The 20906-nt window shown below is 41.6% G+C and overlaps 1 protein-coding gene and 1 pseudogene across 1 annotated transcript in view; both read right to left on the bottom strand.

Annotated features, from left to right (window-relative positions):
* SLC6A11 (solute carrier family 6 member 11) overlaps positions 1-20906 on the bottom strand; it is a 174527-nt gene that overhangs the window by 93406 nt on the left and 60215 nt on the right. The gene's annotated exons all lie outside the window — the stretch shown is intronic.
* Positions 12924-15381, bottom strand: LOC110204844 (26S proteasome non-ATPase regulatory subunit 14 pseudogene; annotated as a pseudogene).

The following is a 20906-nucleotide window of genomic DNA, read 5'->3' as shown; positions in this document are numbered from 1 at the left end:
CAAAAACAGGGAAGTTCAGAAAAGAAGTGTATTTAGAAGGGAAAATAATATAAAGAAGTCTAACCCCAACTCATCTCATATGAGTCATTCTGTCCCATGAAAATAAATATTCGCTGGCTACTGCACTGAAGTGCAGAACCTGCCCCTCTTTGGAGTACCTGCCACACCTACAAGGTGACTTAAGGGGTCAGGAGGAGAGTGGCATGATTCTGGGAAAGTGAGGATTTTAAACAACTGCAGAGCTGCTGGTGCCCTGTCTTAGATTGTAACCACCCTCTGGTGGAGGCCAGTAGCAGGAAGGGGCTAAATGTATGAAGAGTTGGATTGGAGACAAGCCCTGTACCTGGCTGTTAAAGGGAAGATGACATGTGACCTTAACCCCTTGGGATCATGACATAACCTCTACCTTGAACATCCCTGTTCTAGACAGTCTCAGAAATAATCTTCCCAAGGTCTAAATCTGAACACATCACTCCTCTGCCCCAAAATTTTCAGTGGTTCTTCCTCTAGGATAAAATACAAATTTCTCTGTTTGGCATTTCACAATCTGGCTGCAGACTACCTCCACAGGCTTATTTTACATCACTCTCCTTCATGAATCCAGTTTTTCAGCCAAACTGGCCTATTTACTCCTCCCTGAACTCAGCATTCCATACCTATCTACACACTTTTGTACAGGTTTTTCCCCCTGCCAGGAAAGCATTATCTCCTTAACTCCATCTGACAGAATGTTAGTTTTCAAGGCTCAGATCCTGTGCAGTCCTTTACAGCAAGCCTCCTCTGATCTCTTTAGTTGTCAGAGCTTTTTTCCACTTGAAGTTATCAAGCATGTACTCATTTTACCTAATGTATTTCCCTGGAGGAATATAAGCTCCTCCAGGGCAGGGGCTTTTTTCTGTTTTGTCTTTCTATCTCCTGGGTCTGCCAGTGCCTAATAAAATAGAGGCGTAATAAATGCTTGTTGAAATGGATTGGAATGGATCTCTGGAGGCTAGAGTTCAGCACAGATGGCCTCTGGAGAATTTCAACAAAGGTGGGAAGGCTGAGAGTTGTTAAAGCGATAATTACGTCCCTGGAGATGGTAGTCTTTCTTTCTAAAGTACAGTTTAAGAACCTAGGATTGGAGCCTGGAAGAGCCTGCTCGGGGTAGTTTCATTTGGCAGGGATTGTGCTTTTCTAAATATGGAAAAGTTGGGGGTTGCTTCGGCATTTATTAAGTCCCTACTATGTGCTGGGCACTGAATCAAGGTACTAGAGATATAAAGACAAAAAGGAAATGGTCCCTGACTTCAAAAAGCACCCAATCCAGTGTTTGTTACAGACTTCCTATGAGGAAGGGAAAAAGCCTGGAGAAGGAGTGAGGGGCTACAGACTCAGGAAAAGGAGTAAAGAATTATTAGCCTGGGGGACAGGTAGAGAAAGTCAATGGCTATCCCATTACGTAAATCCATTCCTTTTCTAATCACTTGCTGAATGACTCCTAACATGCTTCATAGACCTCAACGTACCCCTTACCTTTAAAAAACTATATTTTAACATATACATTATGTATTTACTATTAGCACTACTACCTCTGCTCCAATTCCTGTGCTTAGAGCTATGGAGAATCCTTTCCTTCATGAACTTAGAGTTTATCCATCAAAACTCCTGTGTTCACAAGACTAGAGATATTTTTAATGGGAAGTGTGGGATAAATGGAGGGAAGTACTGAGAATTTTGTGGGGCAGCTACTCGGCACAATGAATAGAGTGCTGGGCCTGGAGTCAGGAAGACTCACATCCAGGCTCAGACTCTTACTGGATGTGTGACCCTGGGCAAGTGACTTAACCTTTTTGCCTCAGTTCCTCCCTCACTTATAAAATGAGCTGCAGAAAGAAATGGCAAATCACTCCAGTATTTTTGCCAAGAAAACCCAAAATGGGGTCACCAAGAGTTGGACACGATTAAAAAATGACTGAACAACAGAGAATTTAGTTGGCTAAGTTGTAAATGTCACTGTAACCTGCAAAACAGACAAGGTAATTAAAGAGTATCCATCTTTATCTTTAATTTGGTCACAGGCATGTGATTTCACCCCTGCCACTAAGGTAGATCACAGACCCTAGGTAATCAATAGTCCTAGAGAGTTTCCTGAAGCTCAGAGAAATTTAGGGACTTGCTAAGGTCATACAGTTAGAGTCAGAAGCAAGATTTGAACTCAGGTCTTCTTGACTCCAAATCCAACACTGTGATGCATGATGTCACCTCTTTCTACTGTGATAACATTTTAGGGGAAATTGATAATAATAATTCACATTTAAATTGTGCTTTAAGCTATTTAAAATGCTTTCTTGGGGTGGTTAGGTGGCACAGTGGCCCTGGAGTCAGGAGGACCTGAGTTTAAATCTGGCCTGAAAAACATAATACTTCCTAGCTGTATGACTCTGGGCAAGTCACTTAACCCCAACTGCCTTGCTAAAAATGCTCTCTTCACAATGTACCTATAAGATCAGTAGAGCAAGTATTATTTCCATTTTACAGATGAGGAAACTGAGGCTCAGAGGCATTAAGTGACTTGCCTAATAAGTGTTTAAGTTGGCATTTGAACCTAGATCTCCTGACTCCATGTCTAACTCTCTTTCTACTAAGTCCTGTTGCTTCCCTTGCTCATAAAACATATGGAAATAAGTGTGAGCAAAAGAGATACAGATTACTTCTGCCCAAAGGGCTTGGTGATGGTCATATTGAAGCAGTGACATCTTAGTTGGATCTTGAAGGATGGGTAGGCATGACTAGGAGAAAGGCATTTCAATCAGAAAAACAGCATAAGCAAAGAGATAGAGGCCGAGGGGTCCGGGCTATGTATAATAGTCACTTACAAAATGCTTACTGACTTGACTTGATCTACCTGGACCATAGGGGGCAAAAAAAGGAGTGGTAGATTGAGGGGCAATTTTTGAATATTAGCTAAGGAATTTGGGCTTTAGTTGGTAGGAAATAGGAACTTATTACAGTTTTCTGGTCATGGACGTATGGAATCAGAGCAGGGCTTTATGGACATCAATCTAACAGCAGTGTGAAGGACTCAGAAAGGTTGGTCAGTCAGTCAAGAAGCATTTACAAGATATATTGTGTTCCAGGAACTGTGGCAAGCACTACGGATACACAGAGAGGCAAGAAACAGTCCCGGCCCTCAAAAAGATTATATTCTAGTGTTGGGGAGAAAACATGTAGATAACATGACAAATACAAGAAATATTCAGAGTAGATGGAAAAGTAAAGAGAGATTAGAAATGGAAAGACCAATTAAAAGACAATAACTCATGGTCATTTAATGAAAAGGACCTGAATTAGGACTGTATCAGTGACAATGGAGAGTGGAAGAAGGATGAAGTTGATATCAGCAGGATTTAGTGACTGATGACTGGATACTTTGGGTGGAGGGAAGAGGAGCCCTCAAAGATGATTCTGAAGTTTCAAGACAAGTATTGGAAAGATGCTGGTGACTTCAGCAAGAATTGGTCAGTAAGGAGAAGGAACGTGTTGAGGATGAAGATAATGTGTTTGGACATATTTTCAATGAAGGTTTATTACAGGACATTCACTTGAAGATGCTCACAGAGATGAAACTGCAATTCGAAACAGAGATTTCTGTTTCAATCCTATAGTTGAAATGATGGGTGATATCAGCAAGGGAGAAAACAAACAGATTGAAAAGAACGAAATACTTCAGAATACCTAAATTTAGAGGAGTGGAGGAAGAAGTTCCATCAGAGGAAATAGGGAAGGCACAGCCAGAGAAATAGGAGAAGTAGGAGATGATAGTGCCGAAATATCCAGGAAAGGAGGCAATGGTCATCGTTCACATTCAGTGCTGCAGACAGTTTGTGGAGAATAAGGTCTGAAAAGAGAGTGCTGGATTTGGTGATTCAGAAGCTGCGGTGACCTTGAAATTGAAGTTTCAGTTGGATGGCAGGGATCGAAGCCATATCGTGAGAAGTTGAGAAAGAATGGAGCTGGGAAGAAGTAGAGTCAGGTCTTTCAAGAAATTTGATGGGGAAGTGAACAGTGCCAACAACTAACATCTATATAGCATTTTATAAGCATCCCCAACCCTGAGAGGTAGCCTTATTATTACTATTAATAGGCCTTATTATCCATATTCCATATTTGAAGGCACTAAGACTCAGAAAGACTACAAGTTTCCCATTGTCACCCAGTTAGCCAAGGCCAAAGGCAGGATTTGAACCCAGGGCATGCTGACTCCAGGTCTAGGCTCTATTTGACAGATCATGATGAGTTCATAATAGGAACGAGAAGTTCCATGTGTTGATCCTCACAACAACCTCATGAATAGGTTCTACAGATTGAAGGATAGGGTGAGATAGAGATTGAGCCTGAGAGTTTATGGCCATAAGGAACTCCCAGGTGAGGAAACTACACCAGGACAGGTTGTCACCTTCATAGCAACTTGCAGTCTTAGAGAGATGCTTAGAGCATTGAGAGGTTAAGTGACTTGTTCAGTGTCATACGGCTAATATGTGTTAGAAGCAGGATTTGAACACAATTCTTCTTGACTTGGAGGCCAACTCTATCTATTGTGCCATGCTGCCTCTCTACTACAGGCATTATCCTATTTTATAGATGTGAAGACTGAAGCTTATTGATACTATGTGAATTGCCCATGACCTCCTAGCATGTGGGGTGTAGGATTTGAACCCAAATTTTCCTGAGTTCAAGTGCAAGTCATAGGAGTAACAGGATCTATGGAAAGATTGTTATTCATTTGTTTTTTGAGGCAGAGTATACTTGAACATGTTTACCTATATGGCCACTGGGGCCTTAACTTTCAGAAAGACTTCTGTGTTCACTGGGCCACAGATATTCTTAACGAAAACACTGTGGGATAGATAGAGGGAAGTACTGAGAATTTAGTTGGCTAACTTTAATGTCACTTCAACCTGCAAAACAAAATAATTAAGGTGTATCCATCCATGTCTTTGACTAGATCCTGAACCATCTTTACAATCTCATTTGTTACATTGCAAAATTGTTGATGCAGCATTGCATTTGATTTCAATGGCTGAGCCAATCTTTGTTTGCCCATCAAAGCCTATTGATTTTTGCTGGATGCCCTCATTAAGATGCCTAAAAAAAGAAACAAATCAGGAGCAGTCATCAGCTTGATGGTCATCGATGGATATCACCGAAGCCAGTGTGCTGGGCTCTCATTTGTGGTTTTCAGATCATACCTGGTCATCTTTCTTGCTGATGCTCTGAAACAATCATCCATCTCTCTTTGGAATAGGAGGTCGATGTCTCCATGGAGACCTTGGACACTGCCAAGCCATAAGTCCCCATGAAGGGGTTTTTCAGTTTCTTACTACAAAGTTCTGGCAGATAAGGGAGGTATCGCAGACTGGTTTTTTTTTTTTCTCCTTTCAGCAAATGCACCGAAATGGAAATACTCAGGGTATAGTTCTGTGTCTGGGAGCTGATATTCTGTGTGAGGGAAGGTCGTTGGCATCAAAGGACCATAGATTCATAGGAGTATGGAATTAAATCTACATTGAACCTTAAAGGCCATTTAGTCCAACCCATCTCACTTAACAGATGAGGAAACTGAGGCCCAGGGAGGTTAAGCAATTTGCCCAAGGTCAAGCTCCGGTGGTGGGATTCAAACCCTCTGACTCCAGAGCCAGGGAGTTTTCCACTACAGCAAGAGATGCCTGGGTTTAGCTTGTACACCATGGTTGCCACTTATTCTCTCTCTCAGACCCAGCCCCAAGGATTAAAGGCAAGTTTTCACCCCCAAACCCAAGAAAAAGTGTGAATGGGATTTTTTTCTCTTTTATAAAGTAATCTGAGAGCACAAATAAAAGGTCACATCTTTCTATCAAAAACCAAAATGAGAACTATCTGTGTGCTGGCATGTCAGATTCCTGCTTTTGCTGCCACGAGTTAAGGAGATGGGGCACCTGCCCCGGATTTGATCTCAAGGACATAGCTGGAGAACTCCAGCTCAGGAATCACTTAGCACCAAAAAGACATTTGAAGGCCTCTTGTTCTGGTTCTAACCCTTCAAATACTCTCCCCAACAACCCTCTCTAAATAACCCCTACTGTATTAACAATGTGACATTTAATAATTGCAAACATTACATCCAGGTACAACAGCCTTCTTGAAGTATAGCATCAGAGCAGAGGAGAGAGATGTGATTCTGCTCCTCTGCAGTCAGGGGAAAGGGCCTGGACCCTCATAGATTATGGAATTTTGAGTTTTTGGTCATCTCTTAGCCAAGGAAATATCTCCTGGTTTGGGGCTGGAGTTTTGGAAGGAGAGAGAGGAAAGGGAGGGGCTACTCCCTGCATGGTTATACAAGTACATAATTGTAGGAACACAGAGTAGTTATAGAATCCAGATTTGTCCTGTTTGGCTGATAAAATTTCAATTCCAATTGCTTCTATCCAGTCACTCAAACCCAGACCATTCTTCTCTATCCCTCCCTCCCATTAGGTCATTTGCCTACTTTATTTCTATGGACATGGAGAGAAGCCACTTCATGAAGCAGGTATGAGTGGTTCAGATTAGAGATGGAGCCATTAGCCTTTGGGGTCCCAGTCTATGGACTCCGCTTTGTTCTATAGCATGTCTGCTTTCACAACTTGTGGCCCTGTTGAATCTTTCAAACAGTCAAGTATATAGATGAAATCCAGATCATTCTCAGTCTGAGACGGCTCTGTCTGAGAATGCAGAATAATCCTCTTAATTTTGCCTTGTTTCTAAACTTGGCTTATGCCAGAGCTTGACCTAAACTCTCTGGTTATGGAGGAAGCAAGTTTTCAATATGTTTTCTGATTCTTTCCTATAGTTGGACAGATTGACCTTCCAAGCCTAGCTCTTGGGAGTCTCTAAGCTATCCAACTTGGACACACTCTAAGTTAGATACGACTGAAATGACTGAAAGAAAGCTACCTTCTCAACTGGCACCTAGCTTTTAAAAAACTCTCTCTCTCACTCTCTCCTGACTCCCTCATTCTCTTCTGACTTTCTCAGTCTCTGTCTTTCTCTCTCTCTCTGTTTCTGTCCCCATCTGTCTCTTCTCCCCTGACTCCCTCTTTTTCTTTCTTCTCATCTCTTCCCCTTCTCTCCCTCTCCCTCTTTTCCCTCTCCCTCCATTCCTCTTTCCCTTCCTATTTTGGTCTTTTCTTTTTTCCTCTTCCCAGTCTCCTCTTTCTGTTCCTCTCTCTCTTCTTCTCTCCTTTGCCCCCTCCTCTGTCTATTCTATTTCTCTCTCCATTCCCATTCCCACCTTCAAACCACACCTGGGCTCCCTTCATCCACTGTTCAGCCAGATCTTGATATATTCTTCAGGCACCAGCATAATGACCCATCTCAGTCTGGACCAACAGTAGTCAGGCATTTTGCCATATCCTCCCCTTTCCAAATTGTTGAACTTCACATAGGAAAGCCCTGGTCCTTCCTCTTCAACTCTTTACATTCTACCCATTCTAGTTTAAGTTCTAACTCCTTCTTAAAGCCTTTCCTGACCCATCCTATTATAAGGAACTAACTCCTTGTACCTAATTGCCAGACCCATTAGCTTGGCACTGTAGAAGAGTGGAAAGCAGGCTGTATGTGGAGTTAGGAGAAACTAGGATTCAAATCCTGCCTCCCATGCTTACTAGCTACTGGATCATGGGCAACTTACTTGATCTCCCTTGCCCTCACCATCCTCTTCTGCAAAATGGGGATGATAATAATAAATTATAGTACTCACTTCACTGGGCTGTAGTGAGGCTCAGATGAGTCAAGGTCTATCAAATGCTTTGAAAACCTTAAGCCCACGGATGTCAGCTATGCCCATCCCTGTTGCTCACTTGACACTGTAAACTGCCCTGGAGAGTCGCTATCTTTCAAATCATTTGTTTACTCATTCAACAAACACTTCAAAATGCCTTCTATGTGTGGAGCGTGCTTTGTACTACCAGATGAGATACAAGGATCCACATCTACTGGTCTCTGTCCTCCTCAAGGCACTCGCAACCCAGTAGAGAAGATAACACAGGCGTGCAGATAAATGGCACTCAAATTCAAACATTATGAGTGCACAGGAGCAGTACAAGGGCTATGAGATCCATGCACATTGTGGTTTTCCCAGCTATATGACAAGGTACTTGAGGAAATGGGCCATATCCCATAGTGGAGAACCCTGGCTGCCCCCCAGCTGCCCCACACATTCTGCGGCAAAGATGGAAACTCACAGAGCAGGTCAGTGTGCTCTGCTCCATCATATGGTCACATGTTCAGACACAGCTACAGGTATCCGGCAGCCAACAGATTGATGTCTCTGGGTATACACAGAGTGTTTCCATGACCCGTAACAGGCCTTTGCCCATTGCCAAAGCCCTAGTTATAGTCAGCATAGCAATCTGTGCCATGAGAAGCCACCAGGCTCCAAAGATAAAGACTAGCCCTTGGCCATCTCCTTTGACTTCAAGGCCACAAAAGGAACCAGGGCCAAGCTATAATCAAATGGTTCTTAAAAAAAAGCACGGTTTGGTATGGAAGGTCAATCTATCTGACTATAGGAAAGAATCAGAAGACATATAGAAAACTTGCTTCCTCCATAACCAGAGAGTTTAAGTCAAGCTGTGGCATGAGCCAAGTTTAGAAGCAAGGCGAAATAAATAAAATGGCAGCTGAGTGGTATAATATATAGGGCGCTAGGCCTGGAGTCCAGAAGACCTGAGTTCAATCTTGCATAAGATACTTACTAGCTATGTGACCCCGGGCAAGTCACTTTACCCTGTTTGCCTCAGTTGCTTCATCTTTAAAATGATCTGGAAAAAGGAAATGGCAAACCATTCCAGTATCTTTGCCAAGAAAACCCCAAATTGGGTAACAGAGAGTCAGACATGACTGAAAAACAGCTGAACAACAAGAAAATAAAAATAACAACAATAATAACTACAATATGAGGCAGCCTAGAGTAGTGGACAGAGAGCTAGCCCCAGGGTGGGGAAAACTTGGGTACAAGGCCTGTCTCTCCCATATTCTGGTCATGTGACACCTGGCAAGCCACTTAGTCTCTCATTAAGTGCCCCTGGCAACTCTTTAGGATGTAAGCCACAGAACAGGTGCCCCTTGCACCAATGAAGTCACTGCTCTCTTACAAAAAGCCCAATAACAATATTTGCAATTTCTATAGAGCTTTGGAGTTCAACAATGACTTTCCAGGTATCATGCCATTAGGCTTCACTGAGAACGAAGCTTCAGTTCCCTAACTTGTGAAGTAGAGATAATAATAATACCTACTTCACATCACTGTTTGAGGATCAAATGAGTTAATATATGCAGAGTGCTTTGTAGACCTCAAAGTGCTTTATAAATATTATTTTTGTTAATAATAGTAACAATAATGACTTTCATAAATATAGCACCTTAAGATTTGCAAAGGATTTTGCATATATTATCTTATTATAATTGCTGCCCAGATGGGTTACATTCATTATATGAGTTGAACCTGTTCTCCAAAGCCAGCAACCCAAGGTTTTGGAGTTAGCTGGGGCTTCTAACTAGTGACACTAGTGTAGATTTGGGGCTTAAGTCACGACATAGCCTTGGAAGAGGATAAAGGGAAATTGTAATGGTCCAACGGGATCTCTTTAGCTATTCCAACAAAGAGAAGTATGACTTTGTTTCTAGGTTTAGTTCTGTCCTACAAAACTAAGTGACTTGGGTAAGTCACTCTCTGGGCCTCAGTTTCCTCATCTATAAAATGGAACAAAAGGTGTGAAAGCATCTGATAATAAATTGTAACATCTTGACCAAAGGCAAGATGTAAAAGTGATATAAAGCAGCATGGGGCAGAACTGGAATTGGAGTCAAGGCACTCAGGTTGTATGATCAAGGGCAAGATACTCTCTAAGCCTCAATTTCTTCATCTAAAAAATGGGAATGCTAATGCCACTACCTAGCCCATTAGCTTTTTGTGGAGAACTTTCATTGGAAGCCCTAAATACTGAAATGTCAGCTATTATTTTTATGGAAACCTAGGCCTCTCACAAAAAAAAAAAATCAGACTCTTGGTCCATCTAGCCTTGCAGTCTAGGGATTAGTGGGCTTTCAATACCACCAATTTACAGGTTGGTCATTTCTATGGTCTTAGGGCCTGATGGAATTAATCATTTCTGATCTTATCAACAGTTCAGCAATTGACTTGATAAAGACAGAGTTCTGAGATATTTGGACAGCACTTCAGACTCCAGGAGGATTTCTATTTCTGTCTTTCTGAATTCAGGTCAGTAAACAGATTTCTTGAGCTGAAAAACCTTCTACTACTTTTAATTAAGAGAGAGTGATGGCAGTGGCTGATAGAAGGCACCAGAAGTTGGGAAATACGAATTCCTACCTCAATAGCAATTTAAGGTTTATTTGTAAACCTCAGTACTTTCCTGCAAATACCCCTATTAGGCAAGTCATTTAAGTATTTTCATTTTCATTTGATATATAAGGAAACTGAGGCTCAGAGGAATCAAATAACTTGTCCAGGGTCACAAAGCTAAATAAGGTCCAGTGCTAGGTTTGCAAACCTTTTTCCTTTTGTTCATTCAATAAACATTTATTAAGTGCCAACTGTATGCAAGACACTTTCCTATAGCATCCTACCAGAGACCTGAAAAGGCCTCTCTCTTGATTTTTATCAGTCTCATTACCTAATGCTTGCTTTTTGTATAAGGTAGATCAGTACATACACAGAGTCGTGGAACTCAGCACATTTTGATATGTGACTCAATTATAATTATAATTTAGAATGAATTATTTTCTGGCTTAATATTTCCCCAGTTTTCTAAAAGGGATATTCACTCATTAAAGACCAGATGGGAGTAGGAGGGTGTGCAGGGAAGTCAGAGTGAAGGATGGAGCTGTTCAATGAAGCAATATCTATGACAATACAAACAACATGGTGAGTGAAAATGAATGGCCCCCAACCCTTTACTGTCTATAGCATGAAGTAGATAGTGCTGGACTTGGAAATCAGAATACCTCACTTCAAATCCCCTCTCTAGTATCTTATTAGCTCTGTGGCTGTGGTTAAGTCACTTAATCCCTCCAAGCCTCAATTTCCTTGTTTGTAAAAATTGGTAATAATGATACATACAGTATTGACCTGATGTGTTTATTTTAAGGAAAGTTCTTTGTAAAAACTTAAAACTCTGCAGTTTTCTTCTTGTCATCATCATCCTAGGAACCCTGGAAATTCAGAAGTGTCAGCTATAGGGACCTCTATTTTTAAAACAGTTTCTGGTCTATCTGGAAAGACAAGGTTGATACATGAAGCAATGAGAGAACAGCTGGGCACTAGATAGTATAGGGCTAACAGTAAATGTAGAATTCAGAGAAGAATCAGCATGGACTGAAGTAGTCATGACAAGTTTCATGGTGACAGTGGGAATTTCCCAGAGACTTGAGGGATTGTTGGGATGTAATAGAGGTAGAGAAGTGAGGAGGGCATTCCATGTAGGGAGCAACATTCTGAGCAACTAAAAACACAAAACAAAGCCAAAAACTAGAGGTAAGAAAGATAAGGATTCAGAAGCAGAGATCTGGAGGGAGCGTATTCTAGGCATGGGCATAGCTTATATAAAGGGATGGAGATGGGCTGGAAGGCAGGAAAGGAGAACTAAGTTTGGAGAGGTAGAGTGAAGTCAAACTGTGAGGGACTGGAAGTACCAGGCTGCAGAGTTTGCATTGAATTCTAGAGACAAGAGGGAGCCATTGAAAGTCTTTAAGCAGGTGAATAGCATTGTAAGACTTGTACTTCAGGAAGATTATTTTAGTTGAAGCTACATTGGAAAAGGGAGAGATTGGAAGGAGACTATTTGATAGAAGTTAGTTGAACTGAAATGAATCCTATTCATTCTCTGGCTTCCAGGTATGATCACACCTAGTTAAACTAAGTGCCCAAGAACTTATTCCCCCACTAGTTACTGGTATTCTTTCCAGCCTCAAATTATCTCGTATTTGCTTATCTTTGTAGGTGTTGTCTTTCCTATAGTGGAAGGAGGACTGCTTGCTATTAGAGACTGTTTTTTATCTTGTATGGCAGCTAGAGGGTCAAGTGGAAAGACTATTACACTTGGAGATGAGAAGAACTGAGTTCAAATATTGCCTAAGATACTTACTAGCCATCTGATGCTGGAAAAATAATTTAACCTCTGTTTGCTTCAGTTTCCTCACCTGTAAAATGGGGATAATAATTGCCTCTACCTCCAAGGTTGTTGTGAGGATCAAATGAAATAGTATTTAAAACACTCTGTGAACCTTAAAGTGTTATATAAATGTTAGCTATCATTCTCATTATTGATTTGTTTTTCCCAGTGCCTGGCTCAAAGCCACATTGTCAGAGCTTAAAAAATGCTTGTTGAATTGAATGGAGAAATCAGAATTATCCCAAAGTGGAATGGGCTGCCTTGGGAGATGGTTCGTTCTTTCTTACTAGAAGTCTTCAGGCACAAGGTAAGTGATTGACTACTTGAGGGTAGGTAGTAGAGGGAATTCTTGTGCAAGCAGCAATTGGACTAGATGGCTCCTGAGATCCCTTCCCACTCTCAGTGTTTGTGATGCTGGAAGATAGATGGGAAAAGGAGGAGCCTGGAGGCAGCTAGACTAATCATCCAGGTCCGAAGTGATGAGGGTCTGTATTAGGGTGGAAGGTTCACAGAGTGCTTTAAATACTATTTCATTTGATCCTCACAACAACCTTGAAGGTAGAGGCAATTATTATCCCCATTTTGCAGTTGAGGAAACTGAGGAGCTAGAAGGGACAGATAGAAGAGTTATAATTATTAGACTAGACAACTGATGGGATTTGGGCATTAAGGGAGAGGGAAGAGTCAGAGTTCTGAACTTGGGTGACTGGGAGGATGGTAGGTCATTCTTTATATCATTGATATGGAACAATAATGTTTGTTCAGTCCATGAATTAATGCTTGAATAAATAGCTTATTTAAGTGACCCAAATTTGAAGTCGTTTGTCTGGGTTAATGTCCCAAGACTCTCATATTACCACTGATCATTCTGAAAGCATTAATAACAACCTTTCCTTTGGTACTCTGAATGGAATCCACTATGAGTGCTATGACTCTTTCTGACAGGGCTTTACAACTCTGCTGAGTGCTGATATCCACACCAGAAATGCAACTGCCAAAGCCAGGCTGACTGTGATACCAACCAATAGCCATCTCAGGCCTTCCCATCGGCTTCGTTTTGGCTTGGAATAGTGGATGTACTGCCTGGACATTGTCACATGCTCCTAACTGTGCTGTAGCAGATGCATCAATCACTCTGATGCTGCAATCATCAGCAAATTCTCCAAGCACTAAACCTCTAATTCCCATTGGAACTCCAGCACAACCATGTTTCAAATTCTCAATAGTGTCAAAGAAGAGACATAAATGTATTCTGCTATACCTATTTTTCAGATCAACTGTAGGTGGCCCCAGGCCAATCCCAGGCATACCTCCTCCAAGTCAAAGTAGTCTGTCCACATTTTCAGTCACTAACTACAATATTTTGGGCTTCTGTTTGTTGACTTTGGCAAAAACGCTTTATAGACTCTTGATCACTGTAGAGTTTTGAAGTGCAATTCTTCCCAAATATCTCTTTTTCTCTCCTCTCTTTCTGGAAGGTGAGTAACTGAGTGACTTTTCCACGTGTGGCTGCAGAGGTAAGAGTGAGCAAGTACAGCAGCTCCCACTAGGCCTTCAGCCCCAGAGCAGTGAACATGAGATGGAACAGCAAGATTCCATTCAAAAGAGTCCCCATCCTTTACTTCAGTAGTTGCTCGTTTAGACCGAAGTTTAAGTCTTTACATTTGTTCATTTTACATTTTTCTTATGAACTTTGCTCTATTATTCTAGCTGTTTGAGAGCTTCATCACATTCAATTCTTTCTTTAAAAGCAGGGTATCCCTCTCAGCTTTGCACCATTTGCAATTTCGGTTATTTTGTTCTATATTTTTTATGCCAGTGACAAAAATCTTGAGTGACACAGGCCCACTATGGCCCTCCAGGAGAGACTTCAAAAACAGGCTAATTCCAGTTCCATGAATCTCTTGGGTCCAATCATGAAACCAAATTTGGATTCACCAGACTGTGCCATTACGTAGCCCACCTCTCTCCATTTGTCCCACAATAATATTGTGAGTGATTTTGTTGGGGAAAGGAATACTCCAAAATGATGAAAGCCCACATCTTTGATATATTGAACTAAAATAATGATTTGTGCTTATATAATTCATTATTGCATACAAATCCCTTTTGTCACAATAATTCTACATACATTATCATCACTTTAAATATGAAGAAATGGAGAAATATAAAGAAATCAGAGAAATAAAAGAGATTTGCTAAAGGTCATATGGCTAGTTTGTGGTAGAACCAGGACACTAACCCAGATTTTTCACCACTGAATTCAGTGTTCAACATGGAAAATTGACACTAGAGTTTAAGTGCAATATGAGGGATGGAGAGTTATCTTCAGAGACTTCATTCCACATATCCTGTCTTGTCTCTCACTACTCTCCCAATACAGACCAATGATGCTGGTCTCTTCACCGTCCCACACATACGTTGTGTTCTTTCTACTTCAGAGCCTTACTGTTACTGACCCCATGTCCTGGAATGCCCACTTATATCTTCTCTAAACCACACCCATCTGGCAATGCCTACTTCACCCACAAACCCTTCTAAGACTATTCTAGCCCATCTTGATCTTTCTTTCCTCCGATATCTTAGACAACTCACTATCTCACTGTCTGGGTCACACACTCAGGCATTCATCTTGAATGGTTCTATGTATATATGTGTACAGGCATTCATTTATACTACACATGTATATACATATATATATATATATATATATATATATCACTTATAATGTATTAATACACATGCATGTAAATAACATACATGTGTATATGTATAAACAATGCACTGTTTTATATATATCTATATATATCTATATCTATATCAATATCGATACGATATAGATATAGATATAGATAGATATAGATAGATATAGATATAGATATAGATATAGATATAGATATAGATATAGATATAGATATAGATATAGATATAGATATAGATATAGATATAGATATAGATATAGATATAGATATAGATATGTATGTATGTATCTTGTCTCACCAGGAAGACTGTAAGCTTTCTGAAGGCAGGGTCTACATCTTAGATTAGAATCCTTTTATTTTCCCTCAATGCAACAAATATTTAATAAATAATATTGCAACTGAAATGAAGCACGGTATAGTGAAAAACAAAGGTTTGGGGTTCAAATTCTACCTTTGACATTTATTACCTGTATGACCTTGTTCATGACACAACCTCTCTGAAGCTCAGTTTCCTCATCTGTGAAATGAGGATACTGGCTTATCAGGAGTTCTTAACTTGGAGTCCATAAAATAATTTGAAAATTTTTTGATAACTGTATCTCAGTATGATTGGTTTCCTTTGTAATCCAATGTATTTTGTTTTGTGCATTTAAAAAACATGATTCTAATAAGGGGTCCCTAGTTTTCGTGAGGCTGCCAAAGGGGTTTGTGACACACAGAAGATTAAGAAGCCCTTTGTGATCTGTAAGACCCCTTCTAACTCTGGAACTGTGATCATATAATGTCTCTGCAGAGGACTCTTAAATCTATATAACCAGCCCTCATCTCTCTCCTGAGTTCTAGTCTTGAACCTTCAACTGTCTACTTGACTCTCTCCAGCGGATGCTCCATAGGCAGCTCAAACTCAACACATCTGAAGCTGAACTCATGATCTTTCTCCCTAAACTCATCCCTTCTCCTGAATTCACAACCTCTGTTGAGGGTACCACCCTCCTTCAATCCCTGAGGTTCACAAGCCAGAAGATTCTTAGCCCTTCACTCACATTCACCTCCCACATCCCATCATTTGCCACATCTCATCAATTCCACTGCTTTGCCATCTCTTGCATTCTTCTCCTTCTCTCTACTTACACTGCAACCAGCCTACTCCAGGCCCCCATAACTCCACATCTGGACTACTACAATAGTGTCATAATTGGCCTTCATTCATCCCGTCTCTCCCTTCTTCAGTTCACCCTCCACATGGCTGCCCAGTTGGTCTTTCTAAAGTACAGGTCTGACCATGTCACCTCGCAGTTCAGAAAGCTTTGGTAGCTCCCTGTTGACTGGAGGTTCAAATACAAACTGCTATGTTTTGCATTTAAAGACCTTCATGATTGGATGCCAGCCCAATTACTCCCTCCCCCAAAATATTGTATCTTTAGCTGGATCAGCCTCACACGATATGCCCCATGCCTGACCCTTCATCTCCCTCCTCTGCCTGCTCCCAATGCAAAACCAATCCCAATCTCTATTTATTTTTGTTAATGTTTTATTTATTTACTTAGCTGTGAACATGCGCCCTCTTCCAGTAGAATGTAAGTTCTGTATATGTTTCTGTCTCTATGTATGTCTCTCTCTGTAACTGTTTCTGTCTCTCTGCATGTTTTTCTCTGTCTCACTGTCTTTCTGTCTCTTTCTCTGTCTCTTTGTGTGTTTCTTTCTCTGTCTCTCTCTCTCTGTCTCAGTCTTTGTCCCTCCCTCCCTCTTTACATGTATGCATGTGTACCCCTAGTGTGGTTTGAGAAGAAACACGGAAAGTAGAAAGATCACTTCACCAAGATTCAGGTGACTGGGCATCTAGTCCTTGACTAGTTTACTGTGTGATCTTGAGTAAGTCTCTTCATGACTTGGAGCCTCAGTGCCTCAGTTTCCTTTTCTGTAAAGTGACCAAAGATGGTGGTCTCTAAGGTCTCTTCCAGCTCCACCACTCTCCGTTCAGCAGCCCTTGCCCTCTCCAGAACATGCCAGACTCCCACTAGGCCACATCTCCACTCACCCAGTCTGAGCCAAATCTCCTTACAGGACTTTTCAGAAGGCAATCCCTCCTCCTCCCCCTCCTCCTTGCCAGTCGCTCTGACTTCAGGGTGGCATTGTGTTTTTCTAAAGCCGGTATTACCGAGGCATGAAACTTTCCCTTCTTCCTAACTCACCAGACTCTGCCAGGGTTCCTGCTAAAGGTGAACCTCTGTCATTCAAGGCCAAAGAAAGGACTGAATTAGACACTAAATTCTTTTGATTTAATGTTACAATTTACCGCTATCCTCTCCCCCCACCAAACCACGATTCTGTGAAAAGCCCTCCCCACAGCAGCACAAAGACCCCCTCAGCCAACAGCTTAGAGATGGCCTGGAATGCTCAGCCTACCCCTGGAAGGGGGAATCTTTCCCTTCCCCGCTCTCCAGCCTCACACAGAAGGGCTTGGGGAGCAGAGACTCTGCATGCATCTCATGAACGTTCTACTTTCCTCCTTTGAATGCAGAGATCAATCTTGGACCAAATGCTAAAGTCTCCCCATGAAGGGCCATTCTTTCCTCTTACTTCAAGCTACAACAAAAGCCACTTGAGGAGTGAGAAGGCTGCCGCTTAGTTCCTTTTCCTGGGCCCTTTCCTCCTCCTTTTCACACATCTCTCCCTTTCTCTTTGCCGCTGCCCCTTTACTCCCTCTTTATGCCTCATTGAATCCATTAGGGGCTTTATGGCATCTATTGAAGAATACATTTTCCGTGGGGGACTCCTGACAGAGTCTCCACTGGCTGCAGGCTGGGGCCCGCCCCAAAAGGAAGGGAGGGAGAAGGGAGCCATTGAGCAAGAGGCCAAAGGTATGGACTGGCTTTTTCGGAACTTGATGTTTCAGCATGGAACACAAGGGACAGTTTGATAAACAGTCTTCTTCCCCACACTGAGCACACATGGATGTAGCAACTAGGGGAAGGGGCAGGCCTCAGCTGGGGGGAATCTTGCCCCCTCCCCATTTTCACCTTTCCCTGCCCCCAATTCTTTTTTACCCAGGGATTCTTAAACTGGGTTTGTGGATAGAATTTCAGTGGAGGGGGCTATCTATGAACTTGGGTGAGAAAAATTACATCTTTATTTTCATTCATCTCTAATTGAAATCTAGCATTTCTTTCAATCATTTAAAAACGTTATACTGAATAGAGGTTCATGGCCTTCACCAATCTATCAAAGGGGTCCAAAATACAAAAAAAAAAAGGTTAAGAATGCCTGGTTTAGCTAGAAAAAAAGACCTTATCACCTGCTCAGGAGGGAGGCTGAAAAAGCGGAGCATGTAAGTCTGGCTCTAGCTTGAGGGAATCTAGGCAGGAAGGTCCCATAAATCAGGTCCAAGGCCCTTCAGATTACTGGAATTGCTGGCTAATTAAGTAAGCAAAGGAAATCTATTCAGGTTGTTTGTAACTGTTGGGTTGGGGTTCTGATGTCTCAGAGCTCAGAAAAGAATGGATCCAGAGCACTGGAGAAGGGGTGAGGTGCAGAGTCAGAACTTATCTTCTAGCTTCCTTTAAAGAAGCATGGGGAGGAGGGGGGGGAATTTACAATTATCTGAATATCATCCTTCCCTCCTAGAAACCAGGAAATGGGGAAGTGGGAGAGGTGGGAAAAATCTGTAAATCACTCAGATTGAATGAAGAGGGAAGGACAGGAGGAGAAGGAGGAAGGAATTAGGAAAGGAAGAGAGAAAAGAAAAGGAAACAGCTGAAGAAGGGGGCGTGGAGGAGCCAAGTCAGGACTGTGACTCTGAACAGGCCTCCTTCAGTTTCCCAGGCAGCGTGACGACTAATTTCTGATAGGTGCCCATCTGGACATCATTTAGGCCATGTCCCCTGAGGAAGAGACTTTCTGTTATACAGAAGCCTCAGTTTCCTTCACTGAATAACACCGAATAACTAACCCCCCACCCCACCCCAAGAAAGGATTGTTGGCTAGAAAGGGCTCTATATACCTTAAATACTATAGAAGGTGAGTTAGTTTTATTATAGCAGGCTGGACCAAAATTTCAAAAAATATGAGCCTCACTGAGTTTGCTGGAGGCAAGGCCATATATACCCAATGGCCTGGACAAGGTGGAAGAATGGTTCCCTAGTTGGAATAAAGAGCCCCAATACTCTATCAGATTGTCACTTAGACTTCCTACGTAACTGACTTTGCTGCCCACCGAAGCTGCTGAAATGCCTTCCTCACTCTTGGTTGCCAAACCTACATTAACTTATACATGACAGGACTTTGGAGATCCTATAGAAATGATCCTCCACCCTCAAATACCTCATCTGCTCTCTGTCACAGTCCCACCATCTTAGATATATTTCTTTGAGTTAAAGCATGTATTTCTTAGAAGTTACCTATTGAATGCAAAAATTACCTTAGAATCAGTTAGATAAGTCACAACATGTGTTTAGAGCTGGGAGGGACCTTAAAGGTGAGCACTAGTGAGGGTAAGTAAGCAGTAGGTGGGGTGACATAGGTAGTAAGATGCAGAGCTGGGATATGAACTCTTGATTCAATCCATCATTCTTTTTACAGTATTATAACACCAACCACATGGGTCTTAGTTTTGGCCAGTGTCACCTAGAACAATCAACCCCTTCTCTCACTGCTTAACTACGTTGGTCTTAGCTACCCATATATAAAATAAGGGGCTTAAACTATAGGTAACTCTCAAGGTCCCTTTTAGCTCTAAATCTGTGATGTGGCTAAGCTAATTCATACTAAGGGATATTTGCATTTTCAACAGGTAGGAACCTGTTAAAATGCAAAGGAATACATCTCTAATAGTAAAATTTCAGGCAACATGATGGAGGTGCTTGAAGTTGTTACCTGTCCTACCTCTTCAGGATCAATCTCTTCATCAGGAAAAGAGGAAGGCTGGATTGTCTGAGTATATATTTATCTCCCCCAATATAATGCAGACTCTTTGAGGACAGAACTAGATTTTTCTCTGGCTTGGTAACTCCAAAGCCTAGAATACTGCCTGGCACACAGTAAATGATTACTGAATGCTTATTGTTTGATTGACTAGAATGACTCCCAAGGTCCCTTGAAGTCCTAACACCTATGACCTTAGAGAGCCCAGCACTTCTCTGTACCCTCCACAAAGGACCAGAAACTTTGGCAGCAGAGTAGGAGTCTATATTTTAAAATTTCTTTCACTGTCCAGTACACCTGAAAGATCAAGTAGCGGGACAATGCTCAAGAAACAAAACTTGCAGTTCTTTCTTGGCTTTAGAATTGGCAAGGGTCCAACACAACAGGTTCACAGCCATCACATCAAGGAGTTCTGGATGGGCACTGAGCTGAGCAATCTCCTCCCCCAAATGCTGGCTGCTTAGGATACAAGTGGAGGCTAATTGAGGCAGAAGGGTTTCAGCTCCAGAAACACACCAGCCTGCCTACTGACTTTCTCCCATAAGGGCCATCAGCAGAATGCACCCCACCCAGGCATTGTGCTAAGTTCTTAGGATACAAATAAATGCGAAAGTAGCCCATACCTTCAAAAGACTCACATTCTAATGAGCGAGAGAACATGGAAATAAATAGGTACATTCAAGAGATATGTGTGTGTTTATGTATATAATATACATACATACACACATATATGTATATATGCATATGTATATATCATATATATATATGTGTGTGTGTGTGTGTGTGTGTGTGTGTGTGTGTTTACCTATAGATAGATACAGATATAGAGCTTAAACAGAAGGAAATCTCTGAGGGAAAAGTATTAACTATTAATTGAGGGTCCTGAGAAAGGAACTTTCTGCCTCCTGCAGAAAGTAGGATTACAGTTGAGTCTCAAAGGGAGCCTGCAAAGATAAGAGGTAGAGGTGAGGATCAAAAATATTCCAGGTACGGGGGGACAGTCACTGCAAAAATATAGAGACTGGAAATGAAGAATTGGGTGTGAAGATCAGCAAGTGGGCCAGTGTATTTGATAGAGTTTATATTTGAC

The sequence above is a fragment of the Phascolarctos cinereus genome, unplaced genomic scaffold, assembly GCF_003287225.1.
Source record: "Phascolarctos cinereus isolate Bilbo 61053 unplaced genomic scaffold, phaCin_HiC Scaffold_4;HRSCAF=312, whole genome shotgun sequence".
Taxonomy (NCBI): domain Eukaryota; kingdom Metazoa; phylum Chordata; class Mammalia; order Diprotodontia; family Phascolarctidae; genus Phascolarctos; species Phascolarctos cinereus.
The sequence above is the reverse complement of the archived record's forward strand: the minus strand, read 5'-3'. Positions and strand labels throughout refer to the sequence as shown.